At 34.8% G+C, this 20,617-nt stretch overlaps 1 protein-coding gene across 2 annotated transcripts in view; it reads left to right on the plus strand.

The window, feature by feature from the left end:
* Nucleotides 1-20,617, plus strand: part of NLGN4X (neuroligin 4 X-linked) — a 149,856-nt gene that overhangs the window by 13,292 nt on the left and 115,947 nt on the right. For both annotated transcript variants that reach the window (XM_042810129.1, XM_042810130.1), the window contains exon 2: nucleotides 13,532-13,615. The gene's annotated coding sequence lies outside the window, so the exon portion shown is untranslated. The remainder of the gene's footprint in view (nucleotides 1-13,531; nucleotides 13,616-20,617) is intronic.

Below are 20,617 nucleotides of genomic sequence, written 5' to 3' on the forward strand. Positions count from 1 at the left end.
TAGTTATGTTGACTACAGTAAAAGAGCTTTTGATGTGTTTGTTATCAACCAGTGCATTTTTTTGTGAGACCTACTGCTGAAAATATGGTTTTTCATAGTGTCTTCTATTATGCATAATTTAAAAGATTATTATTATTTTTTTTTGTAGCATATTTTGGAAATAGTTACAGTGTTTACATTTTATGATGGTTGAGGCTTAAGAACTTTAACTTTCACCTCTTAGTCATTTACAATTTTTGCTAAACAGAAAACAGTGGAGGTGAATGTGCATTTTGGGGGTGGCTAAGTGCAATGTTGAACACTTGGAGGACTAAGTTCACAGTAGAATTGCTGGAAATATTAGAAGGACAATACCCATGTGAATTTCCTGTTTAAATACATTTCACTTCAGACACAAAGTTTGAGCTTTCAAAAGCAATAACAAAGCCAGTACTTTCCATTTTCAGGCAATCCTGAATGTTTTTAAACCCCAAACTTCTTTTAGTTATGTATTAATTGCAGTAAGAAATTTTGGAAGTAGAAGACAAACTTCATTGTATATAATCATAGTTGAGCATGAATATTTCAATTCTATAAATCTAATTAATGATAAATACTTCAATTCTGTTTTAAATTTGTGCAAACAATACCAATCGATAGTAGCTAAAATAGTGCTTTTGCAACACAGGTCTCTAAATTTAGTGAGAACAGTTAATATTTCTCACACGAAAAGGCCTAAAGACATTTAGTTATATGTATTTTATAAATTTAAACACACTAGAAAATTATTTTTCAAATAAAAACTCTTCAAATTATGAACAAGAACATACATATACTTCAGATCTTTTTTTTTGTTGAGTGTTTTATTACCAAACAAAATATTGAATGTGTCTACTTGGCAATCTTCAATTGCTTTTATGAATAGTGTTGTGGGTTGTTGGATTTTTTTTTGTTGTTGTTGTTTTCATGAAAGCAGTAATTTTTAAAAAATAAATTTGAAATAAATACAAACTGAAATTCTGAAGAAAAAAAAAAAAAAAAAAAACAACTGTCTGTAGTGGTTCATTTTCTGCGAACATCTGTCATTTGAATGCCAGCTAGGGATGTTTGTTTTTGTGAGGGCATACATTCTAGTTAGATTTTTGAGTGAAAGAGTAAGCAGAATTTCTGCGTGCATAGATAATCAGATAGCAACAATTTGTATTTAATTTTTGAAAGTGGTTACATAACAGGAATCTCATTCAAATGAAGAGGATCTGTGTTTTCTCTAGATACAGCTCTTTCTCACTATTTAAACTTCACTTGCAACTTCATAGAATATTTGCAAAAAAATGTGAGGCCTTTCCCAAAATAATGCAGTTAGGAGCAGCATTAACAGAAACACTCCCGGGAACAACAAAAAATATTTCGTCTTTGCATCCCATGCTATACTGAGCAGGATTTGTTATGGAATTATTATCAGCTAATGATTGCAAAGACGTTTGTCACTTTTTTTATATGTGGGTCTTAATTGCACCTTAAGCAGATTAATAGAATAAAAAAGTACTGCAAACTGGAGTGCTTTTCTGTGTTTGCAATGTAGATTACATATTAATTGAATATCCATAGTATTTTTAAAAACTTTAAATGGTTAACTGCATGCAGAATATCTTTGTTGATATGCTTAACTACAGTGAAAAAGCTTTTCATAAGTAGGCAGTTAATTTTGAAGCATAATACATAGCATTCATAGTTTTTGGTGCTTGAAAAATACAAGGGTTTTATTGCTGCTGGGGTTTGATACCAGTTCTATATTTTGAAGTATTAGATTTTCAGAGTATTTGAAATTGGGTCACTTAGCTGTCTGATGTAAACTCACTTTATTATTAAGCTCCATATTAATATTGATTGTGTGTATATGTTTCTGGAGACTGTGTGTACTCAGAATAGTGCATCTACAAACAATGTGCAGGACTGTGCAGTGTGTAGCTCCAAGTTACATGCATAACTAGACTCAATATACTTACCAGCACTACATAATTACTACTGCACAGTCCTGTGGATATTGAGCACTTTAATCAAATAGAAAGTCCTCTGACATTCGGCTTCTGTGACCTGAAGCGTTGTCTTTGCAAAGTACTACAATATAATATGTAAAATACCAACTTGTTCAGAGTTCTCATGGTTTCTCTATGTAACTTTTAGGGTTTATAGTTAATTCCTACAGCTTCTTGAGGTAAAATTTGTCCTATGTTTTTCTTCTCTGTGAGAGACTTCTAAAATATGTTTATCTTTAATACTATATTTGAAAATTTGTAATAGTTATTATTGTCAAAGCTATGTTTTTAGATACAAACTGTAATTTTTCAGTAGCAACAACCACTTTGTACATTTACCTATGTCTGTCAGAATTTCCTCCCAAAATCATGTGGTCAGTACAAGGCTACAGCTTCATTTGAGACAGCAGTTATGAGATATGGGTACTTAGATTGCATTCTTCAGTCTGCTGATTTTGTAAGAAATTTTATTGATTTCAGAGGCCTTTAGATCAACCACTTACTCAAGGCAACTCTGGTCTTTCTTCAGCTTTAGAAACTAAAGTAGTAAAAGGTCAACATACTCATAATTTAGTTTTGATTATCTCTGTTCTTCCAAGTAACAGTTGGGCAGGGAAGACAGATAATTGTAAAGAGGGTGGGGATACTGGACCCAGGACAATCATAAATTTGTTTTGGTTGTGACCTGTAATCAACAACATAATATATAACTTACTGCAGGCATTGACAGCAATGGGCAAGCAAGTCCTTCTCTGCAGGGCTGCTCTCAATGAGTTCTTCTCCCACTTTGCATACATAATTGGGATTGCCCTTACCCAAGTATGACACCTTGCCCTTGGACATGTTGAACATCATTAGATTCCCATAGGCTCTCTTACCAAGCCTGTCAAGGTCTGTTCAATGTCATCCCTTCCTTCTATCATTATCAACTGCATCACTCAGTTTGATGTCATCAGCAGACTTTCTGACTCAGTCCCACTGTGTAGACTGTTGATTAAAAGTGTTAAAGTGCGCTGGTCCTATCCAGCCAATTCCTTATCCATGGAAAAGTCCACCTTTCTGATAGAGTCTTGTGGAATTTGTAGGGACTTGTCTCAAACCACTTAAACAACCCAGCCTCTGAGGGTAGGGGCTCTGATTAGCAGGCATGTCCAACCCGTGGCTCAGGGGCCATGGGTGCTGTCTAGCTTGCAATGCAGCCTGCCTTTTGTCCCTACCAGCTCTTCATCATGGCGTGGCCCCAGGCATGCACCCATCACTCAGCAACACCCAAACTGTCAGTGCACTATTAATACTGTGTAGAGTGAAACCAGGGCACAGGGAGGGCAGTGCTGCACAGTGCTGACTCAAGTGATGGCAAATAATTTGTATGTATTTTGATACATTGGCTGAACACAGGGCTCTGAGCAGTGAAGAATGTGCAGCCATGCTCTCCGATTTGATAAAGGAGTTTGAGAATAGGTTTTAAGATTGCAAAAAAAATTGTCAACTTATGTTTGTGACACCATTTTCAGCTGATATAAATACATGACCTGTAAATTTTCAAATGGAATGTACAGAGTTGCAATCAGATATTCAATTCAAAAATCTGATCATGTCTCTTTACCAGACTTCCATAATCCCTCCCTTACCAGTGAAACATATCCTTAACTTCACAACCACAAGTTATTCATGTCATTGCATTTTGGCAGTACATGAACTTGTGAATAATTTTCAAGGATGAAGTACAGAAAGAGTAAAATTTCATCAAAAATCTCCACTGAACACCTTGACAGCTCATAAAAGCTGCAACCACTGCCATCAAACTGGAGTGATATATTTGTTTCGCAAAAACAGTCACATATCCCATTTGTTTAATGTTTTTTCCTCTTTAGTAGTGCGTGTGTAGGGACAAGTGTAAATAAAGTTGAAGCACTCAGAGATTCCTGAATCTTCTAAAACACTGAACAATGCAAACATGAGAAAGTTGCCACCTCAAAGGTGGTCTCTGACCAACTAGACTATATAAAAGTGATTGTGTGGAAGCCTAATTTGATTTCAAATCTGGTCCATAATGCCAATTTAGTGTCTTGTCCCACTTGGTAGGCTGTGAGGGAGGTGTGTGAGTTTTATTTCAGTGAGGGATTTCCCAGATCTGCGAAGTCATGCACTGATGAGGCCACTGTGACTTAGTTACTTTAATGACTCAGGGTCTGTAACAAGGTTGAACAATCAAATAATTTATTCAGTTTACTTTCCTCAATATTCTACGATAATGAGAGGTACATGAAATCACGAATTTGATAAATATAATAGCAGTAAAAACCATGATAAACAGCAAAATTGGGCAAATTCAGTAACAGTGAGAATCATACTTAAGACAAAGATTGGTGTGTCTAGTTGGTACAATCCTGGCAGATAGATATGAAAATGAAGAGGAGGAGAAAGAAGTAGATAGATATAAACTATCTTAGGATCAGATGATGATATCTTCAGTTCTAAGACTGGGGGTGTTCAATCGTCATGTTCAATCAAACATAAGGTAAACGTGCACATTCATCTTTATATAGAATAGCCTATCTGAGGGAGGCTGCACTGCAGGTCTGTTCCCAGTAATATGGAGCGTAGTTTATTTTTCTGTCCCAAAAATTCCATCTCCTCTGCTCCTTCTTTTTTCTGTAAAGCTTGTTTCTAGCCACTCAGCACGTGTTGATGTCCAGGGTATTTCCTCCCCAGGTACAGGCCTCTGCACTAATCTTTTTGAACTTAATGAGGTTTCGGATGGCTCATTTCTTTAGCCTACTGACATCCTTCTGGATATCAGCACAATCCTCTGGTGTATTAGATGCTCCTCCCAACTCTGTGTCATGAAATCTGTTGAGGGTACAAACTGCCCCATCATCCAGGTCATTAATGACGATGTTGAACAAGATTAGACCCAGTGCTGACCCTTGGGATACAATGCTAGTTACTGTCTTCTGGAAGATTGTGTGCCAGCATCAGTCTTACTGGTTTAGACATTCATCCAGATTTCCATCCATTTCATTGTCTGCATATCCAGCCCATACTTCATCAGTTTCTCTGCAAAGGTCATATAGGAGACAATTCTGGAAACTTTACTGAAGTAGACGATATCTATGGTTCTTCCCTTGAATACCAAGCCAGTCTTTTCATCACAGAAGTTTATCAAATTGGTCAGTTATGACTTCTGCATGAATCTATGCTGCCTGATTATGACTGCCTTCTTGTTCTCCATGCACTGGAAATGATTTCCAGGATTATCTGCTCCATCAGGTAAATTTTGGATTAAGAAAGAATATCTAGATGAATCTATTTAATCAGTACTTGAATGCTGTCTGCCACAGTGGCCTTTTTAAAATTCTTCCAAGATGATCCTTTTGGATTGCTTTTGTATTTTGAGTTTGTTGTGCTCTTTTCTCCCAACACTTTCCTTAGCTGTCTTTGTGATAACATTGTTCATTCTTTTCCATCAATCATTTTGAGAAAAAGAAGAATGAAAAAGCACATTCCCTATTGTCCAAATGATATGGATTTTAGTTGCTTCCTCTCAACAAATAGAAAAGCTATTTTTAAAAAAAGGCAAATGGAACCATGTGTATTACATTTTATAGCATGCTATCAATGCTAAGCCTCAACCAGTCTAAACAGCTTTATGTAACTTACCTGATGGTTTTTATGTAGGTCTGTGAAGGATGTGTTTATGTCAGCCCTTATCTTATGGTGATAATTCCTACTCCAGTAAAAACTACTTAGAACAAATAAATTTTTAAATACCTTTTGAAGAAGAAGGGGCGTGGGATGGAGAAGGAGAGAAAACGTCAAAGTAAATGATAGGGAATTATGTATAATGGTCAAAGGCTGTGATACAGTGATGACCACCTCTATATATTTCTTGCAGTTTTGCAAATTCATTTTCATCTGTTTATGTAGATGTTGTCATTCTTTCTTCATCACCTTGGCTCCAAGCTGAAACTGTGGAATGAAAAGTGACTGTCTGTTTCAAAATGTCATTAATTTAAACTCTTACTGTAGATGTACTGAATTAAGGCAACTGATTTGCAGTGAAATATCTGAGGATGCATGTTGGCACTGCTCTCTCACTCAGATGTGTGGGTTTAGCAATCTTTTGCTGTAAGTCAATGGTAAACGCTGTTTCTGCTCTAAGCCATCAATAAATGTTGAATAGGACTCACTTGCATTTAGCAAGCAACTTTTGAAGTAATGCCAATGTTCCTTTACCTCAACCAGATAATTTTAATACTGTATTATGCTGTGTCTCACTTATCTCTATAGTTTGCTTAAGGTTTTATGACTAAATTCTTGGTCATATTTACAAGATATCAGTCTATGTAGCTATGTTTTTAACTTGCAGGACACCAAGAGAAATGGAATAATAATGCATACATTTTAGGTGGAAGTTTATCTATGTGCAGAATTGTTAAATAACATATGAAAATTAATAGTACTTTAAAGGCAAAAGCCTTGCTACTCTTCTGCATTTAATCTTGGATAGTCCATTATCCCTGTACAATCTGAACCAAATGTGGTCATAGGACTATGGTGGATTAGCCTTGGCTGACAACCAAACACCCATCCCAGTTCATTTTCCACAAATTGAATCTGTTTTGCCTGTGATGGTAATTGGTAATCAATCTCCCTGTCTTTATTTCAATACACAAGTTTTTTCATCCTATTTTCTCTCTCTCTCAGTGGAGATGGGGAACGAGTGAGTAGATGAGTGAGGAATTGGCTGCTGGCCAGATCTAACCCACCACAAAGGTTTTCTATTTACTATGTTATATATAAAGCATGAAATAACCTTTCAAAATCAATGGAAACACTTGGACTTGGAAGGCAATTTTTATTGTATTTTATTTTTGATTCCTTGTTTTTAACAGACAGTCTTGTGTTATAATCTCAGGTAATCTCAAATTTTAGTAAGGCTTGCAAAGATCACTCATTTAATGAGCTGATGCACTTAACAACAACAACAACAACAACAAAAAAGATGAGATTTTGAATGCAGAAGATGGTTCCCTCAGTGACTAAATCCAAAGCCACAAATGGTACACTAAACTCATGGTTAACAACAGCTGTTCTAAAGAAATGTAGATAAGAACATTTTCACAATATAAGAAATGTGTCAGATATGCCAAGTGAGAGGTAGTAATTTTGTTACAGAAAGAAGTGCTAAGGAGGTGGCTCAGTAATGTCAAAAGTACTGAAGATACAATATTACAGGATATTAATAAAGTGAAGACCTTTCTTGGGAAGTAATGGAGACAACAGTAAAATTCATGTTGCTGTGGAGTCTGTAATTTTGAGAAGCTGTTGGAGTGCTGGCCTAAGCAATCCAGTGTTTAGGTTTATCGTGGAGATTTTACTAAGTTTGAGTAGAGAACAAGGGAAGTTTCAGTAACAGAATGCTATAAAACAAGCCAGTGATAAATAGCTGTTTCCATTCTTGACCGATAGTGTGAATTTATTCTGCTACAGCGTTTGAGTTGTTTTTTTGTTTGTTTCTTTGTTTTTTTTTTTTTTTTTTTTTTTTATTTTTTTTTTTTTACTACATAGTTTTCATGGAGTTGGCTGCATTTGTTTCACAACGTGGGTCTAGTTAAATCTGATATTTTTTTTATATGTGATCATTTTACTTGCAGTTGTGAATTTGATGTGATTGTGTCATAGCATGATAGGAGCTGGTAGCTCTTCGAGGCCTGGAGGCCAGGAGCACTAGAGGCTCCCCATGGGGGCTCAGGAGCCATAGCAGCCCATTCCATCCCACTGCCCCACCAACAGACTCAGTGGGGAGGGAACCAGCCTCAGAACCAAGCACTTCCCTGGGGACCAGAGGTGGGCCAGTGGGTGAGTCCATGTTGGGGCAGGACAGGGCTCTTGGGAGCTGGTGGCCGCAGAGAGGTGTCAGGGCTTGGAAGGCTGTCAGGAGACTGTAGGTGGGGGCTGAGGGTTTGCTTGGGGACGTGACAGGCCAAAAGATTTTCTCCAAACATTTGTTTCAAACATGCAGTGTAGGTAGGATGGATGCTATAATCTGATTTAATGAAATTGTAATTTGCTAGCGTAAACACTTTGAAAGCTCAGTTTTTAGATAAGGAAATCTTAGAACTTTCAGAGATATTTTTGCTAGTCAACACTCTGCTTTATATCATTTTCCAGAAAGCATAGGCTGTGGTGTCTCACTTAGGAGTCTGCAGCCAGCTTGTCAAGATTGAATTGGAGTAGTTCCATTTTCCTTAGTTGGCCTCACTGTGCATGTTCTGTCTGCAGAGAAAATGTTTAGATAGTATAGGAATGAAAATTTATCCAGCTAGATTGGGAAAAACCTAGGTGCTGGAATTCTGATTTCAGTCTGTTTGTTGTCTTTAAATTTCTCTTACCTTACACTACATGTTTTTGGGAGCAAGAAGGAAAAATAGCTCAGTTGCATACAACTATATTGTTCAATGATTGAAAATCATTATTTCTAATATATAGGAATGTATTTCTAGCTATGAACATTTGAAGGAAGATAATTTCTTTGTGAATTACCAAGGTTCTTAAAAAAAAATCATAAGGGAGAAAGGCAGATACATTTATCAGAGCTTGCTTATGCACAGAGAGGCATACATGATTTAATCAAGGGTAATTGCTTTACCAGTAATAACTTGGAAGTGACACAAATAGTCAACATTACTTTGAGCATAGCAAGAGCCTTACTGTAATAGCTGTTTAAGTGCCTTTCAGCACATTTCTTGCTGTTACTTTCAGAAAACAGAAATGATATTAAAAGGCCCAAGGAGACTTAACTGCGCTTGAAGTGAGGACTGAATAGATGATTTGAATTCTGTGCCACTGGGTGGATTATTCTGTCTTCTGTTCATCTGGTTCTCTATCTACTATCTCTGAAAGCTGTACCTTGACAGGCTTGAGGGTTATTATGTGGAGCTCTTGCTGTTTCAACTGATCTTTAATTTTCAGTATGTCTCAGCATGATCTTAAAACTCTTTTTGGATTCTACTCCTTCCACATTCGGTTTGTCCTTAATCATTTTTTTCCCCTAGATTTCTCTTTTCCCCTCCCTTTCTCCTATCTTTCTCCTTTAGTTGTATCTTGTCCTCCTTTTCCTCCTCCTCCTTAATCTCAGGCTTGGCTTTTCTTTTCTCCTTGACATGGGATCAGGCTTTTCTTTTGACACAGGACTGGCACTCTCCCTTCTCTTTGACCTTAGACTTAGCCTTTCTTATGTCTCTTATTTTTGTTATATTTTATGTTTTTTGCTGGCATTGCTACCATCTGTCCTGGAGTTCCTCAAAGGGGATTTGTCATTTCATATACCATTCAGAATTTCTTAATGTAGCAAATCACACTCCTTTGCATTATCAGCAATTCTGCTATGTGTATTACTGTCCTGAGCTCAGGCTTCATGAGTTTAATTCTTCCTGACTTGTAGTAGCAGTTTACAAATTCTTCAGAAGGCTGATTTTTGTTGTTGGTTTTGTGTTCTTTTTTTTGTTTTGTTTTGTTTTTTGCTTTAGAATTCAGACTCTGTCTGGCATCATTATTTCCAGCCTGCATTTTATTTATTTATTTATTTATTTATCTACCTGTGTATCTTTTGTTTTATTGGAGAGAGGAAGTTGGTTGGGGTTTTTGTTTTGCTTTGTTTTGCTTGATTTTTTTCTTTTTTTTTTGTGTGTGTGTGTGTGTGTTTTTTTTCCTCAGCATTTTTTTTTTCTGTTTCCTTTCATTATTCTTCTTAACTGCAGTATTAATTAATAGGCTTGTCTGCAGCCATGTTAAGCTGATATTTTTTATCCTTTAAGCTGTGAGATTTTCTTTTGTTAATGTTGCAAAAATCTTCAAATTTCCTAATGAAACATGTATTATAGTGTATTCAGATGTTTACCCTTATTCTTCTGGTTAGGATTTTTTAGTCTGTTTTATCATATATTATATCTTCATTTTGATGCAGGTAGCTCTTGGCAATTCAAATGTAATTCACATGAGAAATGAATTTTCATTTTTCCAGTCTTATTAGAAAAGATTAGTACCTAAATACTTTTGAAGGCAAGATTTTTCAAGAAATGTCAGTTTTATTTTGAGAAAAATGTACCTCTGCAAATTCACCTCACTTGTTCCTAGATGCCATTGTGTTTTATAAAGAGCTTCATTCTTCCTTGCTGGAAAGCATCCTATGGTGATGGCCTCATCCTTTCAGATTCTGTGGTATTGTGGTTGGTAGCAGCCTTTTTTCTCTGAAGAGTAGACTCTGATTGTCATTTATGTCAGGCTGTTCTACTGACTTTGTTCATCTCTGGTCTCTGCTTGGGTTTATCCTGGTCTTGCAGATCTTGCACAGATTCATATATTCCTATTCTTTCTTTTTTTTTTTTTTTTTTTTTTTTTTTTTTGTGTGTGTGCGTGTGTGTGTAGCTTATTGCTGAAGCTACCCACCTTTTCTGTGGGATATTCTAGTTGCCTATGGCTGAGGTTTCAGTCCTTCACCTCTGGCTTCAGAGGAGTGTCAGTATTTTTCTGCTTTATTTGAGTATACTACCACAAGGAGATACTTATGGGACAGGCAGAAATCAAGACCAGAGGCACAGGTAGCTTCAAAAGTGTAACTATTTAAAGAAGAAGAAGATGAAGCAGAGGAACATGAGAAAACTATGATGTTAGGGAGAGAGAGAAAGGAAGAAAGAAACAGCATGAGTTCTACTTTATCTTTCTGATCTGCTTGAAGATAAGAAATACAGCTGGGAATATTATCATTTAAGGAGACTGTGTAGTCAAGAGATTTCCTGTCTTTTTCTGATGTGTTACTATTCATTAATGTTGAAAAAACAGCTCTCCCCTGGAGATTTTTCTTTTTGGCTGAATTCCTCTGTCTGGTCAGAGAGAGAATTCCTGCACATTTAGCAAGGTAAAAGATCCATTTCATAACCTTTTCACTACTTGATACTTACATTTGTTCTAAGTGGAGGCAGTAATTTACTATCACTCATTGCTTAGATATCTGTATGTCAACACTACCCCAATACATGCTAAAAGTGGGTGGTTTGATTTATTGCTGAACGCCCACATTCTTTGAATGGTCTTCTACCATTTGAGATGCCTGTGTTCCCTACTAATATATAAAATAGATTAAAATGTGTAATCATTGTAATGGATGCTTTTAAAGATTAATTTAATGCTGCTAAGACTCTGTTTATAATGATATATTTTGTCACGGTATGAATGTAACTGCTCCTACCAGAGTTACCATAGTCCAGCTGTACTGATGAATAGAACTGAGCATCACAGAACAAAAAAATAATCTTACTTTTCAACTGGATATTGTGAAGAGCTATCAGATGTTTTGGGGATGTCTAGAGAGGCAATCATGTAAAAAAAAAAAAAACAACAACAAACAACAAACCCCTACACAAACAAACAACAAACAACACTTTTTTTTTTTTTTTTTATTTTTTTTTTTTTTTTCCATGAAATAGAGCTTTTGTTTCTCAAGGAAGGCTTCAGGAAGTAAGATTAGAAGGACTTTCAAAGTCCCTTGACATTTATATTAGACTTTTGTTTAAAAAAAAAAAAAAAAAAAAAAAAAAGTTACAAATACAGAGGAAAAAATGTCACTCTAAAAAAGAAAATATGTATTGAAGACTTCCATGTTTTATCTTACAACTTGACTATTAGTCTTCTGATGTGTGTATATACTTCCACAAGAACTTGCTGGTAGAAAAGAAGTGCAGTATTTGCAGTTCTCTTTTAAAGAGCAGTTGCCTATTAGGGAGATAAGTTATAAATAAGAGGCATAATCTACATGAGCAGTGAGATCTCCAATAGAAATGACACTGTCATATGGATTGATTTAAGGCATTATCATAGCTTGGAATAAAGAATGCCCTAAGCTTCAACATGATTCCTCAAAGGGTGTGTATGAAAATGTATACTGCTGCCAGGTTTCCTGTGTGATAAGTGTCCAGATGGACGCTTTCACAGTTTAGTTGGAATGTTTCACACATTTTTTAATCATAAAAAATTGTACTTGACTCCATGTTCCTAAATTAGTTCTTTTCAGACTGAAATATCCAACCAGACTGAGAGACTGAGATATCCAACCACAGGTACATAGTTCTAGAGGTAATCTCATCTTAGTTACATGGGATTGAGAATTTCATTGCAGCTGTTCCAATGAATAGCACTTACCATGAGTGGTTTGGCTGTAGTAAGTTTAAAAAAAAAAAAAAAAAAAAAAAAAAAAAAAAAAAAAAAAAAAAAAAAGAAAAAGCAACAATTATTCAGCGTGATTAAGATTGCAGTATATGACTATAGCATTTCATTTAGACTTTATTGTGGTCAAAAGTTAAGTACAAAGCCTGATATAGAATAGTAGTAAGAATAGTGGGATTACTTTATGTCCTCGCTTTCACCTGTCGTTTGTTTTGCAATTATAGCTTTCATTTAAGGTTTTTGTCTGTATTGATCAAGATAGTGAAAATATGAATAAATGATATGTAGTATCATGGTGCACTAAGAGATACAAACAAAAACCAATATGAGTAGCATGTGTACAGTGCCATAACTGTTGCTATGCTGACTTTGTGAGAACATGTTTCAGCTGATGCAGTCTTCAAACAAATGCAAATTATTTGAAGTAACTTTTTAAAAAAGTTATGTTTTGAAGTTTAAATTCCAGTGTCTCAGTGTAGTCCTCAAGAAGAGACTATTGGCAAATATTGGTAGTTAGTCTGTCAAATATCTAAATGGATAGTTTATTGATAAATAAATTACCAATTAAAATGTCATTTGCAGTATAAGCTCCAGTTGTGAATTATTGATTATTCAATAAGAAATGTCTGGTACACGTGTAGTGTTTTTCTGGTCATCATTACTTATGTAGAAAACAAACAAAAAATAATACTACATTTTTGTGAAAGATAGTTAAATCCAGGTAAACTAATTGAAATTCTTGAAGTAAACCATGCTCAACTAAGACTTAAATATCTAAATCTTGTAGAGGATCAGATGAGAAAGTGCATTATTGCTATTTTTCCGTAATGCTTTCTGCTGAAGTCTATAGTATATGATTTCAGGAAATAATAAATAACTGTCACGTGATTTAATACTCTCCATTTGAACATTTACAGTATATGCTTAAACAAATATTTTTATAATAATAATGTAAAAAAGCTTTTTTTTTTTTTCTTTATTTATCTTAAGGTAATTCCCTTAATTTTCTTTCCCTAAAATGAGTACCTCTGTGGTTTTAAGTATTAAAGGAAATTTTGCACAAGAGATTGATATGCACAGAAAAAAAAGTTCTAGTAATTGTTATGGCAAACATCAATAGATTATCATAATATTTGTATCTTCTGATTATCTATCTCTATATATTTAATCTGGAAAATCAGTATTGCAGGTAACATCATAAGTGTTATTTTTTTGTCACTAACTGTGACTAATAAGTCTGCTCTTTTTCTTTCTTTTACTGAAGAACACTTTATATTTCTTTCTAACAGGCAACATTTGTGCTGTAACTAAAATGATGGCATGCTGCCTCCTTTGGGGGGATTCTGAAGGTTTCTCAAAGATGCAACACAGTGGTAAGTACTAAAATTATGGTCAGAATAATACTGTTCTTCGAAAAATATATTACATGGATGAATAGCAAACCTCCCTTGCTGATGTCCTTAAATTTATTTGAAATATGTGTTTGCAATATATACTTCCAGTTAAAATGCTTGTGATTTATCATGTGTTCATACAACAAGATCTGGAATCCAGTCCATTCTAAATCGTAATGCTGTTTATGTGCTTATTCATGGTAAGCAGGAATTTTGTATATTTTTCAGTTCTGGAAATATGGAGCAGTACCAGTGTGCAGTTAAAAGATACTGGATTAAAGTTGGCTATTGTGATAGTCAGTCAGACAAATAGGCATGAGAAGACATATCTTTTTCTCTCACTTTATTTGTAAAATAGGAGGTAACATTGTTTAATAGTACACATAGACACACACATATATGCAAATGCGTACACATATGTACACACATTTATGCATTCGGAGTATGACAGACTGGTTATAAGATGAGGGTACCATTATGTGAATTGTAAAGATCAGACAAAGAAAATAACAGCTTTGTAAACTCTTGTGATTTTTGCATCACTGAACCATATTTATTCCAATTTATTGTAATTTAAATGTAATACAGTAAAAACATTTGATGAATAGGAGCCTGTTTAATAGTTTAGCATCCATGCTGACCACAGTCATAGCTGAACTCTTAGTGGTTATTATAATAATAGTACATGTATGCATGAATACATACGAAAGATTCAATTACCCACTCTCCTCAGAGCACTTGTGATTTTGGAAAGAATCAGGAAAAAGGAAAACAATTGATTTAAAGAATGCAAAGCTGATATAAATAAAACACAGCTGAAGTTAAAGTCAAAATAATTAGTTGATTTTTTGGAACTGACAGTTCATGTTTAACATTAGCCACAGCCAATTTCCACGAAGGGACAGAAAGTCTAATAATCTCAAAATCTGTCAGAGTGTACTCAGATAAATGACAGAAGGTGGGAGGAATTTGGAAAGAAATCTAAGGGATGGCGTGATTGTAGTTTTCAATGTTTTCATAGCATGTTGTTTGTTTTTCCTAATAATGCAGAGAAGGAAATTCACGGAGAATCAGAAGAAAGGGAAACAAACAACATTAAAAAAGTGAGATAGAGCCTACTGATCTCTGTATTTTAACCTTTAGACATCAGAAGACGTGTGCCTTTTGAAAGTTTCCTTGCTTGTGTGAAGTGATAATTGGACTGTACGTAAACTAAGAGAATTAAAATTGAAGTTTTAAATCTACTTCAGATTTATTGCAGATCCTCTGCTTGCTGGTTTCTTGAAGCGTAAATTGTCACAAGCATATATGTTCAGTTGCCAATCCTAAATTACTCACCACAACCACAGTAGAAATATGCTAGTGTATGCTAAGGAATTTGATATTTTGTCTGGAAGAAGATTGTATTATCATGGGAGGTTGTCAAGAAATGAAGCAGATCTGAAGGTTTTAAGAAGAGAGCACAAGCCAAACCAGCTGTGATGATATATTTGTAGTGGAGAGCAGGGAACCATTTGCATGATCAGAAGAACTGGAAGAGCGGTGGGAATCATTATCAGTGTTTCAAAAATAATAGTTGTTATGACTTTTGCTGTATTGTTCTGTTTATATGTAAAGAAAATACAGAAAGGAATCCCTACCCCTTGACAACTTTCACTATTTTCTTGATATCATTCTCATGCAGAACTCCCGCTAAAATTCTTCACCATAATCCTACAATCAAAATGATCCTCCTCAAGGAGAGAAAAGTGCAGTTAGTGTTTAGAGTATGTAAGTGAGTGCCTGCTGGTGATATCCAATATAGTAACAAACATGAAACCAAGTAAATGGTCCTCAGATTTTGATCTTACTTCACAAGTAGAAGCTAGTTTAAATGGTACAATTTCATTCTAAAATCCTGACCTGACAGCTGACTGTGCAGATGGAGCCCTGTGGTAATCTGTGGGATGCTGTGTATTTTCTTTGATGTAGCCACATACTGTCAGATTCTTGATCATGGTCTCAGACTCTGATCAAGCCTTTTGCCTTGTATCATTTATGGTAACAAATGTGAAGGAATAATGAAGCCTTCACATTAGAAGGCAGGAATAAATCACTCCAGCTCTAATCACAAAATTTTAAGAAATAGATCACTTTTTAGCTGTCTGAGGAGAGCCAGGGCACAATATAACTCCTTCTCAAATCTCAGGATTCAATGTGGTTCATTGGAATCTTTGCTTTTCCTCCTATTGTCATGATTTATGGCCACAAATGGAAGCACTCAGCTGAACAATGCAAACTCTTGTTAAACAGTGCTTTCATTGGATGATTGGTAAATTGAACCTTAGCAAATTATGTGTAGCAGTCTCAATAGCTTCATGACATCACTGATGCTGTGATATGGGAATTTGAAGTGACGTATCCATTCTTTCTTTTATTGCAGTATTTATGTGTTTCAGTGTGACTGACCTAACTAATTAAATGTAGACACACTGTAAAGATTTCCACCAAAATGTAGATTTCTGAAGAATCCAAGTAATCTAGATCTGTGTAATTATGATGTAACAATCACAGAAACATTCCAGAGGATTAAATTTATTTCAGGTGGCAATACAATTAAATGTATTTAACACTTTTGCCTAAAATAATTACTGTGATTAAAAAAAATAATAAAAAAATAAAAATAAAAATCTGACACATGATTCCTTTAAAACTTTAAGATGTAGAAACTATTCTTATCTAAGTAATGATTCCTTAAACACAACTGATATTTTAGACAATTAATTTGAACTATTTAAAACTCGTGCATTATTTAGAGCATTGTACCACAGCCAATAACAAAGGACTTAAAATTACCTAATTTCAGTATTACGCAGACTGGATGGCTAATTCCATGAATTACAATTAGCCATCCAGTCTGCATAATACTGAAATATTCAAGCAAGAAAAAGAAATATAAAATAATCATACGATGTACTTTGCATATGCTGCTCATTTGAGTAATTAGAAATGTTTTTTTTTTAATTGTCATATTAAATTCAAAGAACTTGAGTGCCAGATTTAATATATTTAATTATATATACATATATTTTCAAAATAAATAATATTTTAGTATTTTAACTAATGCTTGAATGGGAACATGCTTTATCACTGTAACTCATAAAAATTAAATGTACTGTACTGAAGAAGGAGTGATGTTTTATCAGCTTGTGCTAATAATTTTTAACCTAAGGAGTAAAAAAACCCACCTCTTTTTGCTATGAAAGGTAGAATACTATCCTTTGACAGTAAAGCCCTATGGTAAATAAATTACATACAGTGTTGTTCTTCATGCTCAGTTCACAACATGCTGTGTCTTCATTCATTAACTGCACAACTGTCATGTTTTGTTTGGATATCTCAGTAGTATGACAAGTGAGACCACTTTCTACATCTTTTGCAAAATACCATTTTAGCTCTGGAATCATCAGCTCTAGTTTCTAGAGTTGAAGGCAACTGAATAATGATATCCTTTTAATACAAGTTATAACACAAGTTATGATAACCAGGGCCATGTTTGTTAAACATGTAAGAGTCCCAAAGTAAATGGTCTTGTATATACATGACAGGTAATTTTTAACACACATGTAGTACTTTAAGAAAATCGACATAGGAACTGGGATTTAGGGAGAAAGTAGGTGGAAAATAAATCTAGAATTGTAAAGTTTTGCTTTGGTAAATTTTTAAGTAATTAATTAAAGATGAAACCTGTTTAAACAAGGATCCCTTCTGCTTATCACATAGTTATTTTATCAGGAGAATTTAGCTTTTTGGGTCTTTGTGATAGATCAGGCTGCTTAAAAGCAGACTTCTAGTGCAACTTCAGGAGTCCTGCAATACTCTGTTATACTTCCAGAAGTACTCTAGAAGGCCTCTTTTCTTGTAACTTATTTTGTGTCTGCTAGACTCATATACAAGGGCTTCACACTCAAATATTTCCACTTCCACAATCTGGATGTATATCTAGACATTAAGTAAGTAGAGTAGATCCCCACTGAGTTGCTAGAGACCTAGCTTACAGGCAGGCTACTTCATTTAGGCAGCAAAGAATGTATCCACTTATCTAGAACTAAAATTTGTTCTTTCTTTTTAATTCTGAAAACAAACATAAGTGTGAGGCAAGCAGTAAACTAGTCAGTCAAGACTGGACAGCTGGCTGCATGCAGAAGCATATCTTTCTGTCTCTAGGGAAAACTATTATTCCTCTGGGCTTTTCAGGTATCTAGAATATTAGGTGAGATTTTTGTGGCTCTAAGCCTCATTGTGCTTTATGATACAGAAGAGTGGGCCTCTAACGTTTTATGTATTTCTAAGGTTAACTAGTAAGAAACATAAAGACCATTTTGATCCTCTTCTGGATATAAATCTTGTCTTAGATACCTAGGACTTTTTTGGATTTGACCTTGTTCATTTTATGGGATGGAGAGAATTGAAGAGGAATTCTTAGTCTTCTAGGAGCTGGCAAGATGAGATGTAGCTATTCTGAACTGCTGGGAATGAATTTGGAACACTGGTGTCGCGGAAAATTCCGGAGGAGAGGAAAATAGTCTGGGCTTTGTTTTGAGAAACTGACTGGATATTTAAGTGTCTTTAAAAAATGCTAGTATTGTATTGCTAGAGGAAACAATGTAGCATAGTTCTTTAATGATGAAAAGTGCTGAATTATTTCTGTTCTGTGCCAAATGCAAGTAATCCACCACAATTATGCTAATCACTGCCCTGAAAACAAATTGATGCAGCTATTGAGTGACTAGGGAAGATAATTTATTTCGTTTTCAAATGTAAAAAAGAAAATTAAAATGCTTTCACTATCAGAAAGTCAAACTGCTTGCAGAAATATCTTAGAACTGAAAATCACTGGTTCTGAAGGTAAATTTGTTTGTTTGTATATGTGCATGTAAAGTACTTTTAGCCTTAATTGCATGCCAGTTTAGACTCAGACATGTAGTATTCTTCAGCTGCATATTTTATAGTGGCATTTTGCTTTGATATTCTACTTATTCACAGAATGGTTATATGCAGCATTTTTCTATTGAGTCTTTAATATAAAAGCCAAAAATAACTAAAATACTTTTTTTCAAAATGTTCATTCTTTAAAAAAAAGAAAAACAAACAAACACAAAAAACAACATTTTATTCAGTCTGTGCTGTTTTGAACTCCATTATTAGTTCCCAAGCAAAAGCCAAAGGAAGAAAACAGAACAGGAATATGGTATAAGTGTTATCTATTACTTGAAATAAAGTTCAAAATTTCTGTATGTATTTGAAACTACTTAAGTCAAATTTAGATTCCATCTGTTTTCAGACTTCATAGTGTCTGCTTCTGAAGAGATAAAGCCTATTTTCTTTTTCACCTGATTGCAGATCCATTGGTAGTGATCGAGATTCATCCATATGTGCTCAAAACATGAATGTGGATTTAAAGGTTACACAATTGTTTACAGAACGTTAACAGGACATTAAGTCTTTAAGGCTATATATTTACATGTATTTTGATGGACTTTAAAACTCATCTTTATCATGCAGTGTCATAACACAAGATCTCTTGCAAAGAGCACAATTTTGTCTTAATTAGAAATATTACTGAAGTTTTTCAAGAATTATAATTCCTTTCTTTTATTGTAGTTATTTCTAATTTAATATTTTCTTACATAAAATACAAAAAACTTTGTATAAAAGCTTTGGGAACAGATACGTATACACATGTATACACATTGGGCCCCTCACTACAGGAAAGACATTGAGGCCCTGAAGCATGTCCAGACAAGGGCAACGAAACTGGTAAGGGGTCTGGAGCACAAGTCTTATGAGGAGTGGCTGAGAGAGCTGGGATTGTTTAGTCTGGAAAAGAGGAGGCTCAGAGGAGACCTCGTTGCACTGTACAACCTCCTGAAGGGAGGTTGTGGTGAAGAGGGGTTTGGCCTCTTCTACCAGGCAACGAACAGGACCCAGGGAAATGGCTGCAAGTTGTATTAGAGGAGGTTAGGTTGGACATGAGGAAAAATTTTTTCTCTCAGAAAGTGGTCAGGCACTGGAATGGCTGCCCAGGGTGGTGGTGGTGGCAGTGTTCAAGAGGCATCTGGATGAGGAGCTGCGAGATACGGTTTTGTGCTTGTGGTAGCAGTGGTAATGAGAAGACAGTTGGACTACATGATCTTATAGGTTGTTTCCAACCTTGTGATTCTATGAAATCTATGAAATATGCCTAGAATTTAAATTCAACGAAAAGGTGGAAAGAGTTCATAGCACAGTAAATATAGAGATATACACATTAGAAAGAGATATAACACGACAGTAGGCAAATGAAGCACATCTACTTCATAATGAGTCATCTAAAAAGAAATGCCTATTTTCATAACTAATTTCCAATTAAAGTTACCAGCTAATTTTCACTGCAAGCAAAAACTTGCACTATATTTATAGATTATTAATCCAAGGAATAAAAAGATGATTCTTTGTTTATTTAGGTGTTTTTTTGTTTGTTTGTTTTTTTAAGGGGAAAAAAAGTTATCTCGATATCCAGGTTTGCTTTTCTGAAACTAATTGGAATACTGTACAAACTAATCAGTTAATTGCCTTTCTCTCCTTTTACACTGGGATCCTTTCTGCAGATTGACTGCATGCATATTACCAAAATTCTTTGAGGGAATTAAGTGTTCTGTATGTGAAGCTCGTGTTATTCTCATACAAGTACATTGTTCTTGCTAATTTTAAGGAATTGAATTTATACAAGAAAATTTATTTTCTTGATTTTATTTAATTTTAATTTTAGTTTTCTGATTGAAAACTTCAGCACTGGCATAGGTCACTCAGAGAGACTGAGAAAGTTTTAATAACTCTGTGGTATTCAAATGTCTAGATATGGTCCTAGGGAACCAGCTCTACATGGCTTCACATGAGCAGATCATCTTGGACCAGATGACCTTCAAAAGTTCCTTCCAGTACCAGTCTGTGATTCTCTTT

Source organism: Centrocercus urophasianus, unplaced genomic scaffold (assembly GCF_019232065.1).
Source record: "Centrocercus urophasianus isolate 14NV4802_14NV808 unplaced genomic scaffold, USGS_Curo_1.0 seq_12, whole genome shotgun sequence".
NCBI classification, from domain to species: Eukaryota; Metazoa; Chordata; class Aves; order Galliformes; family Phasianidae; genus Centrocercus; species Centrocercus urophasianus.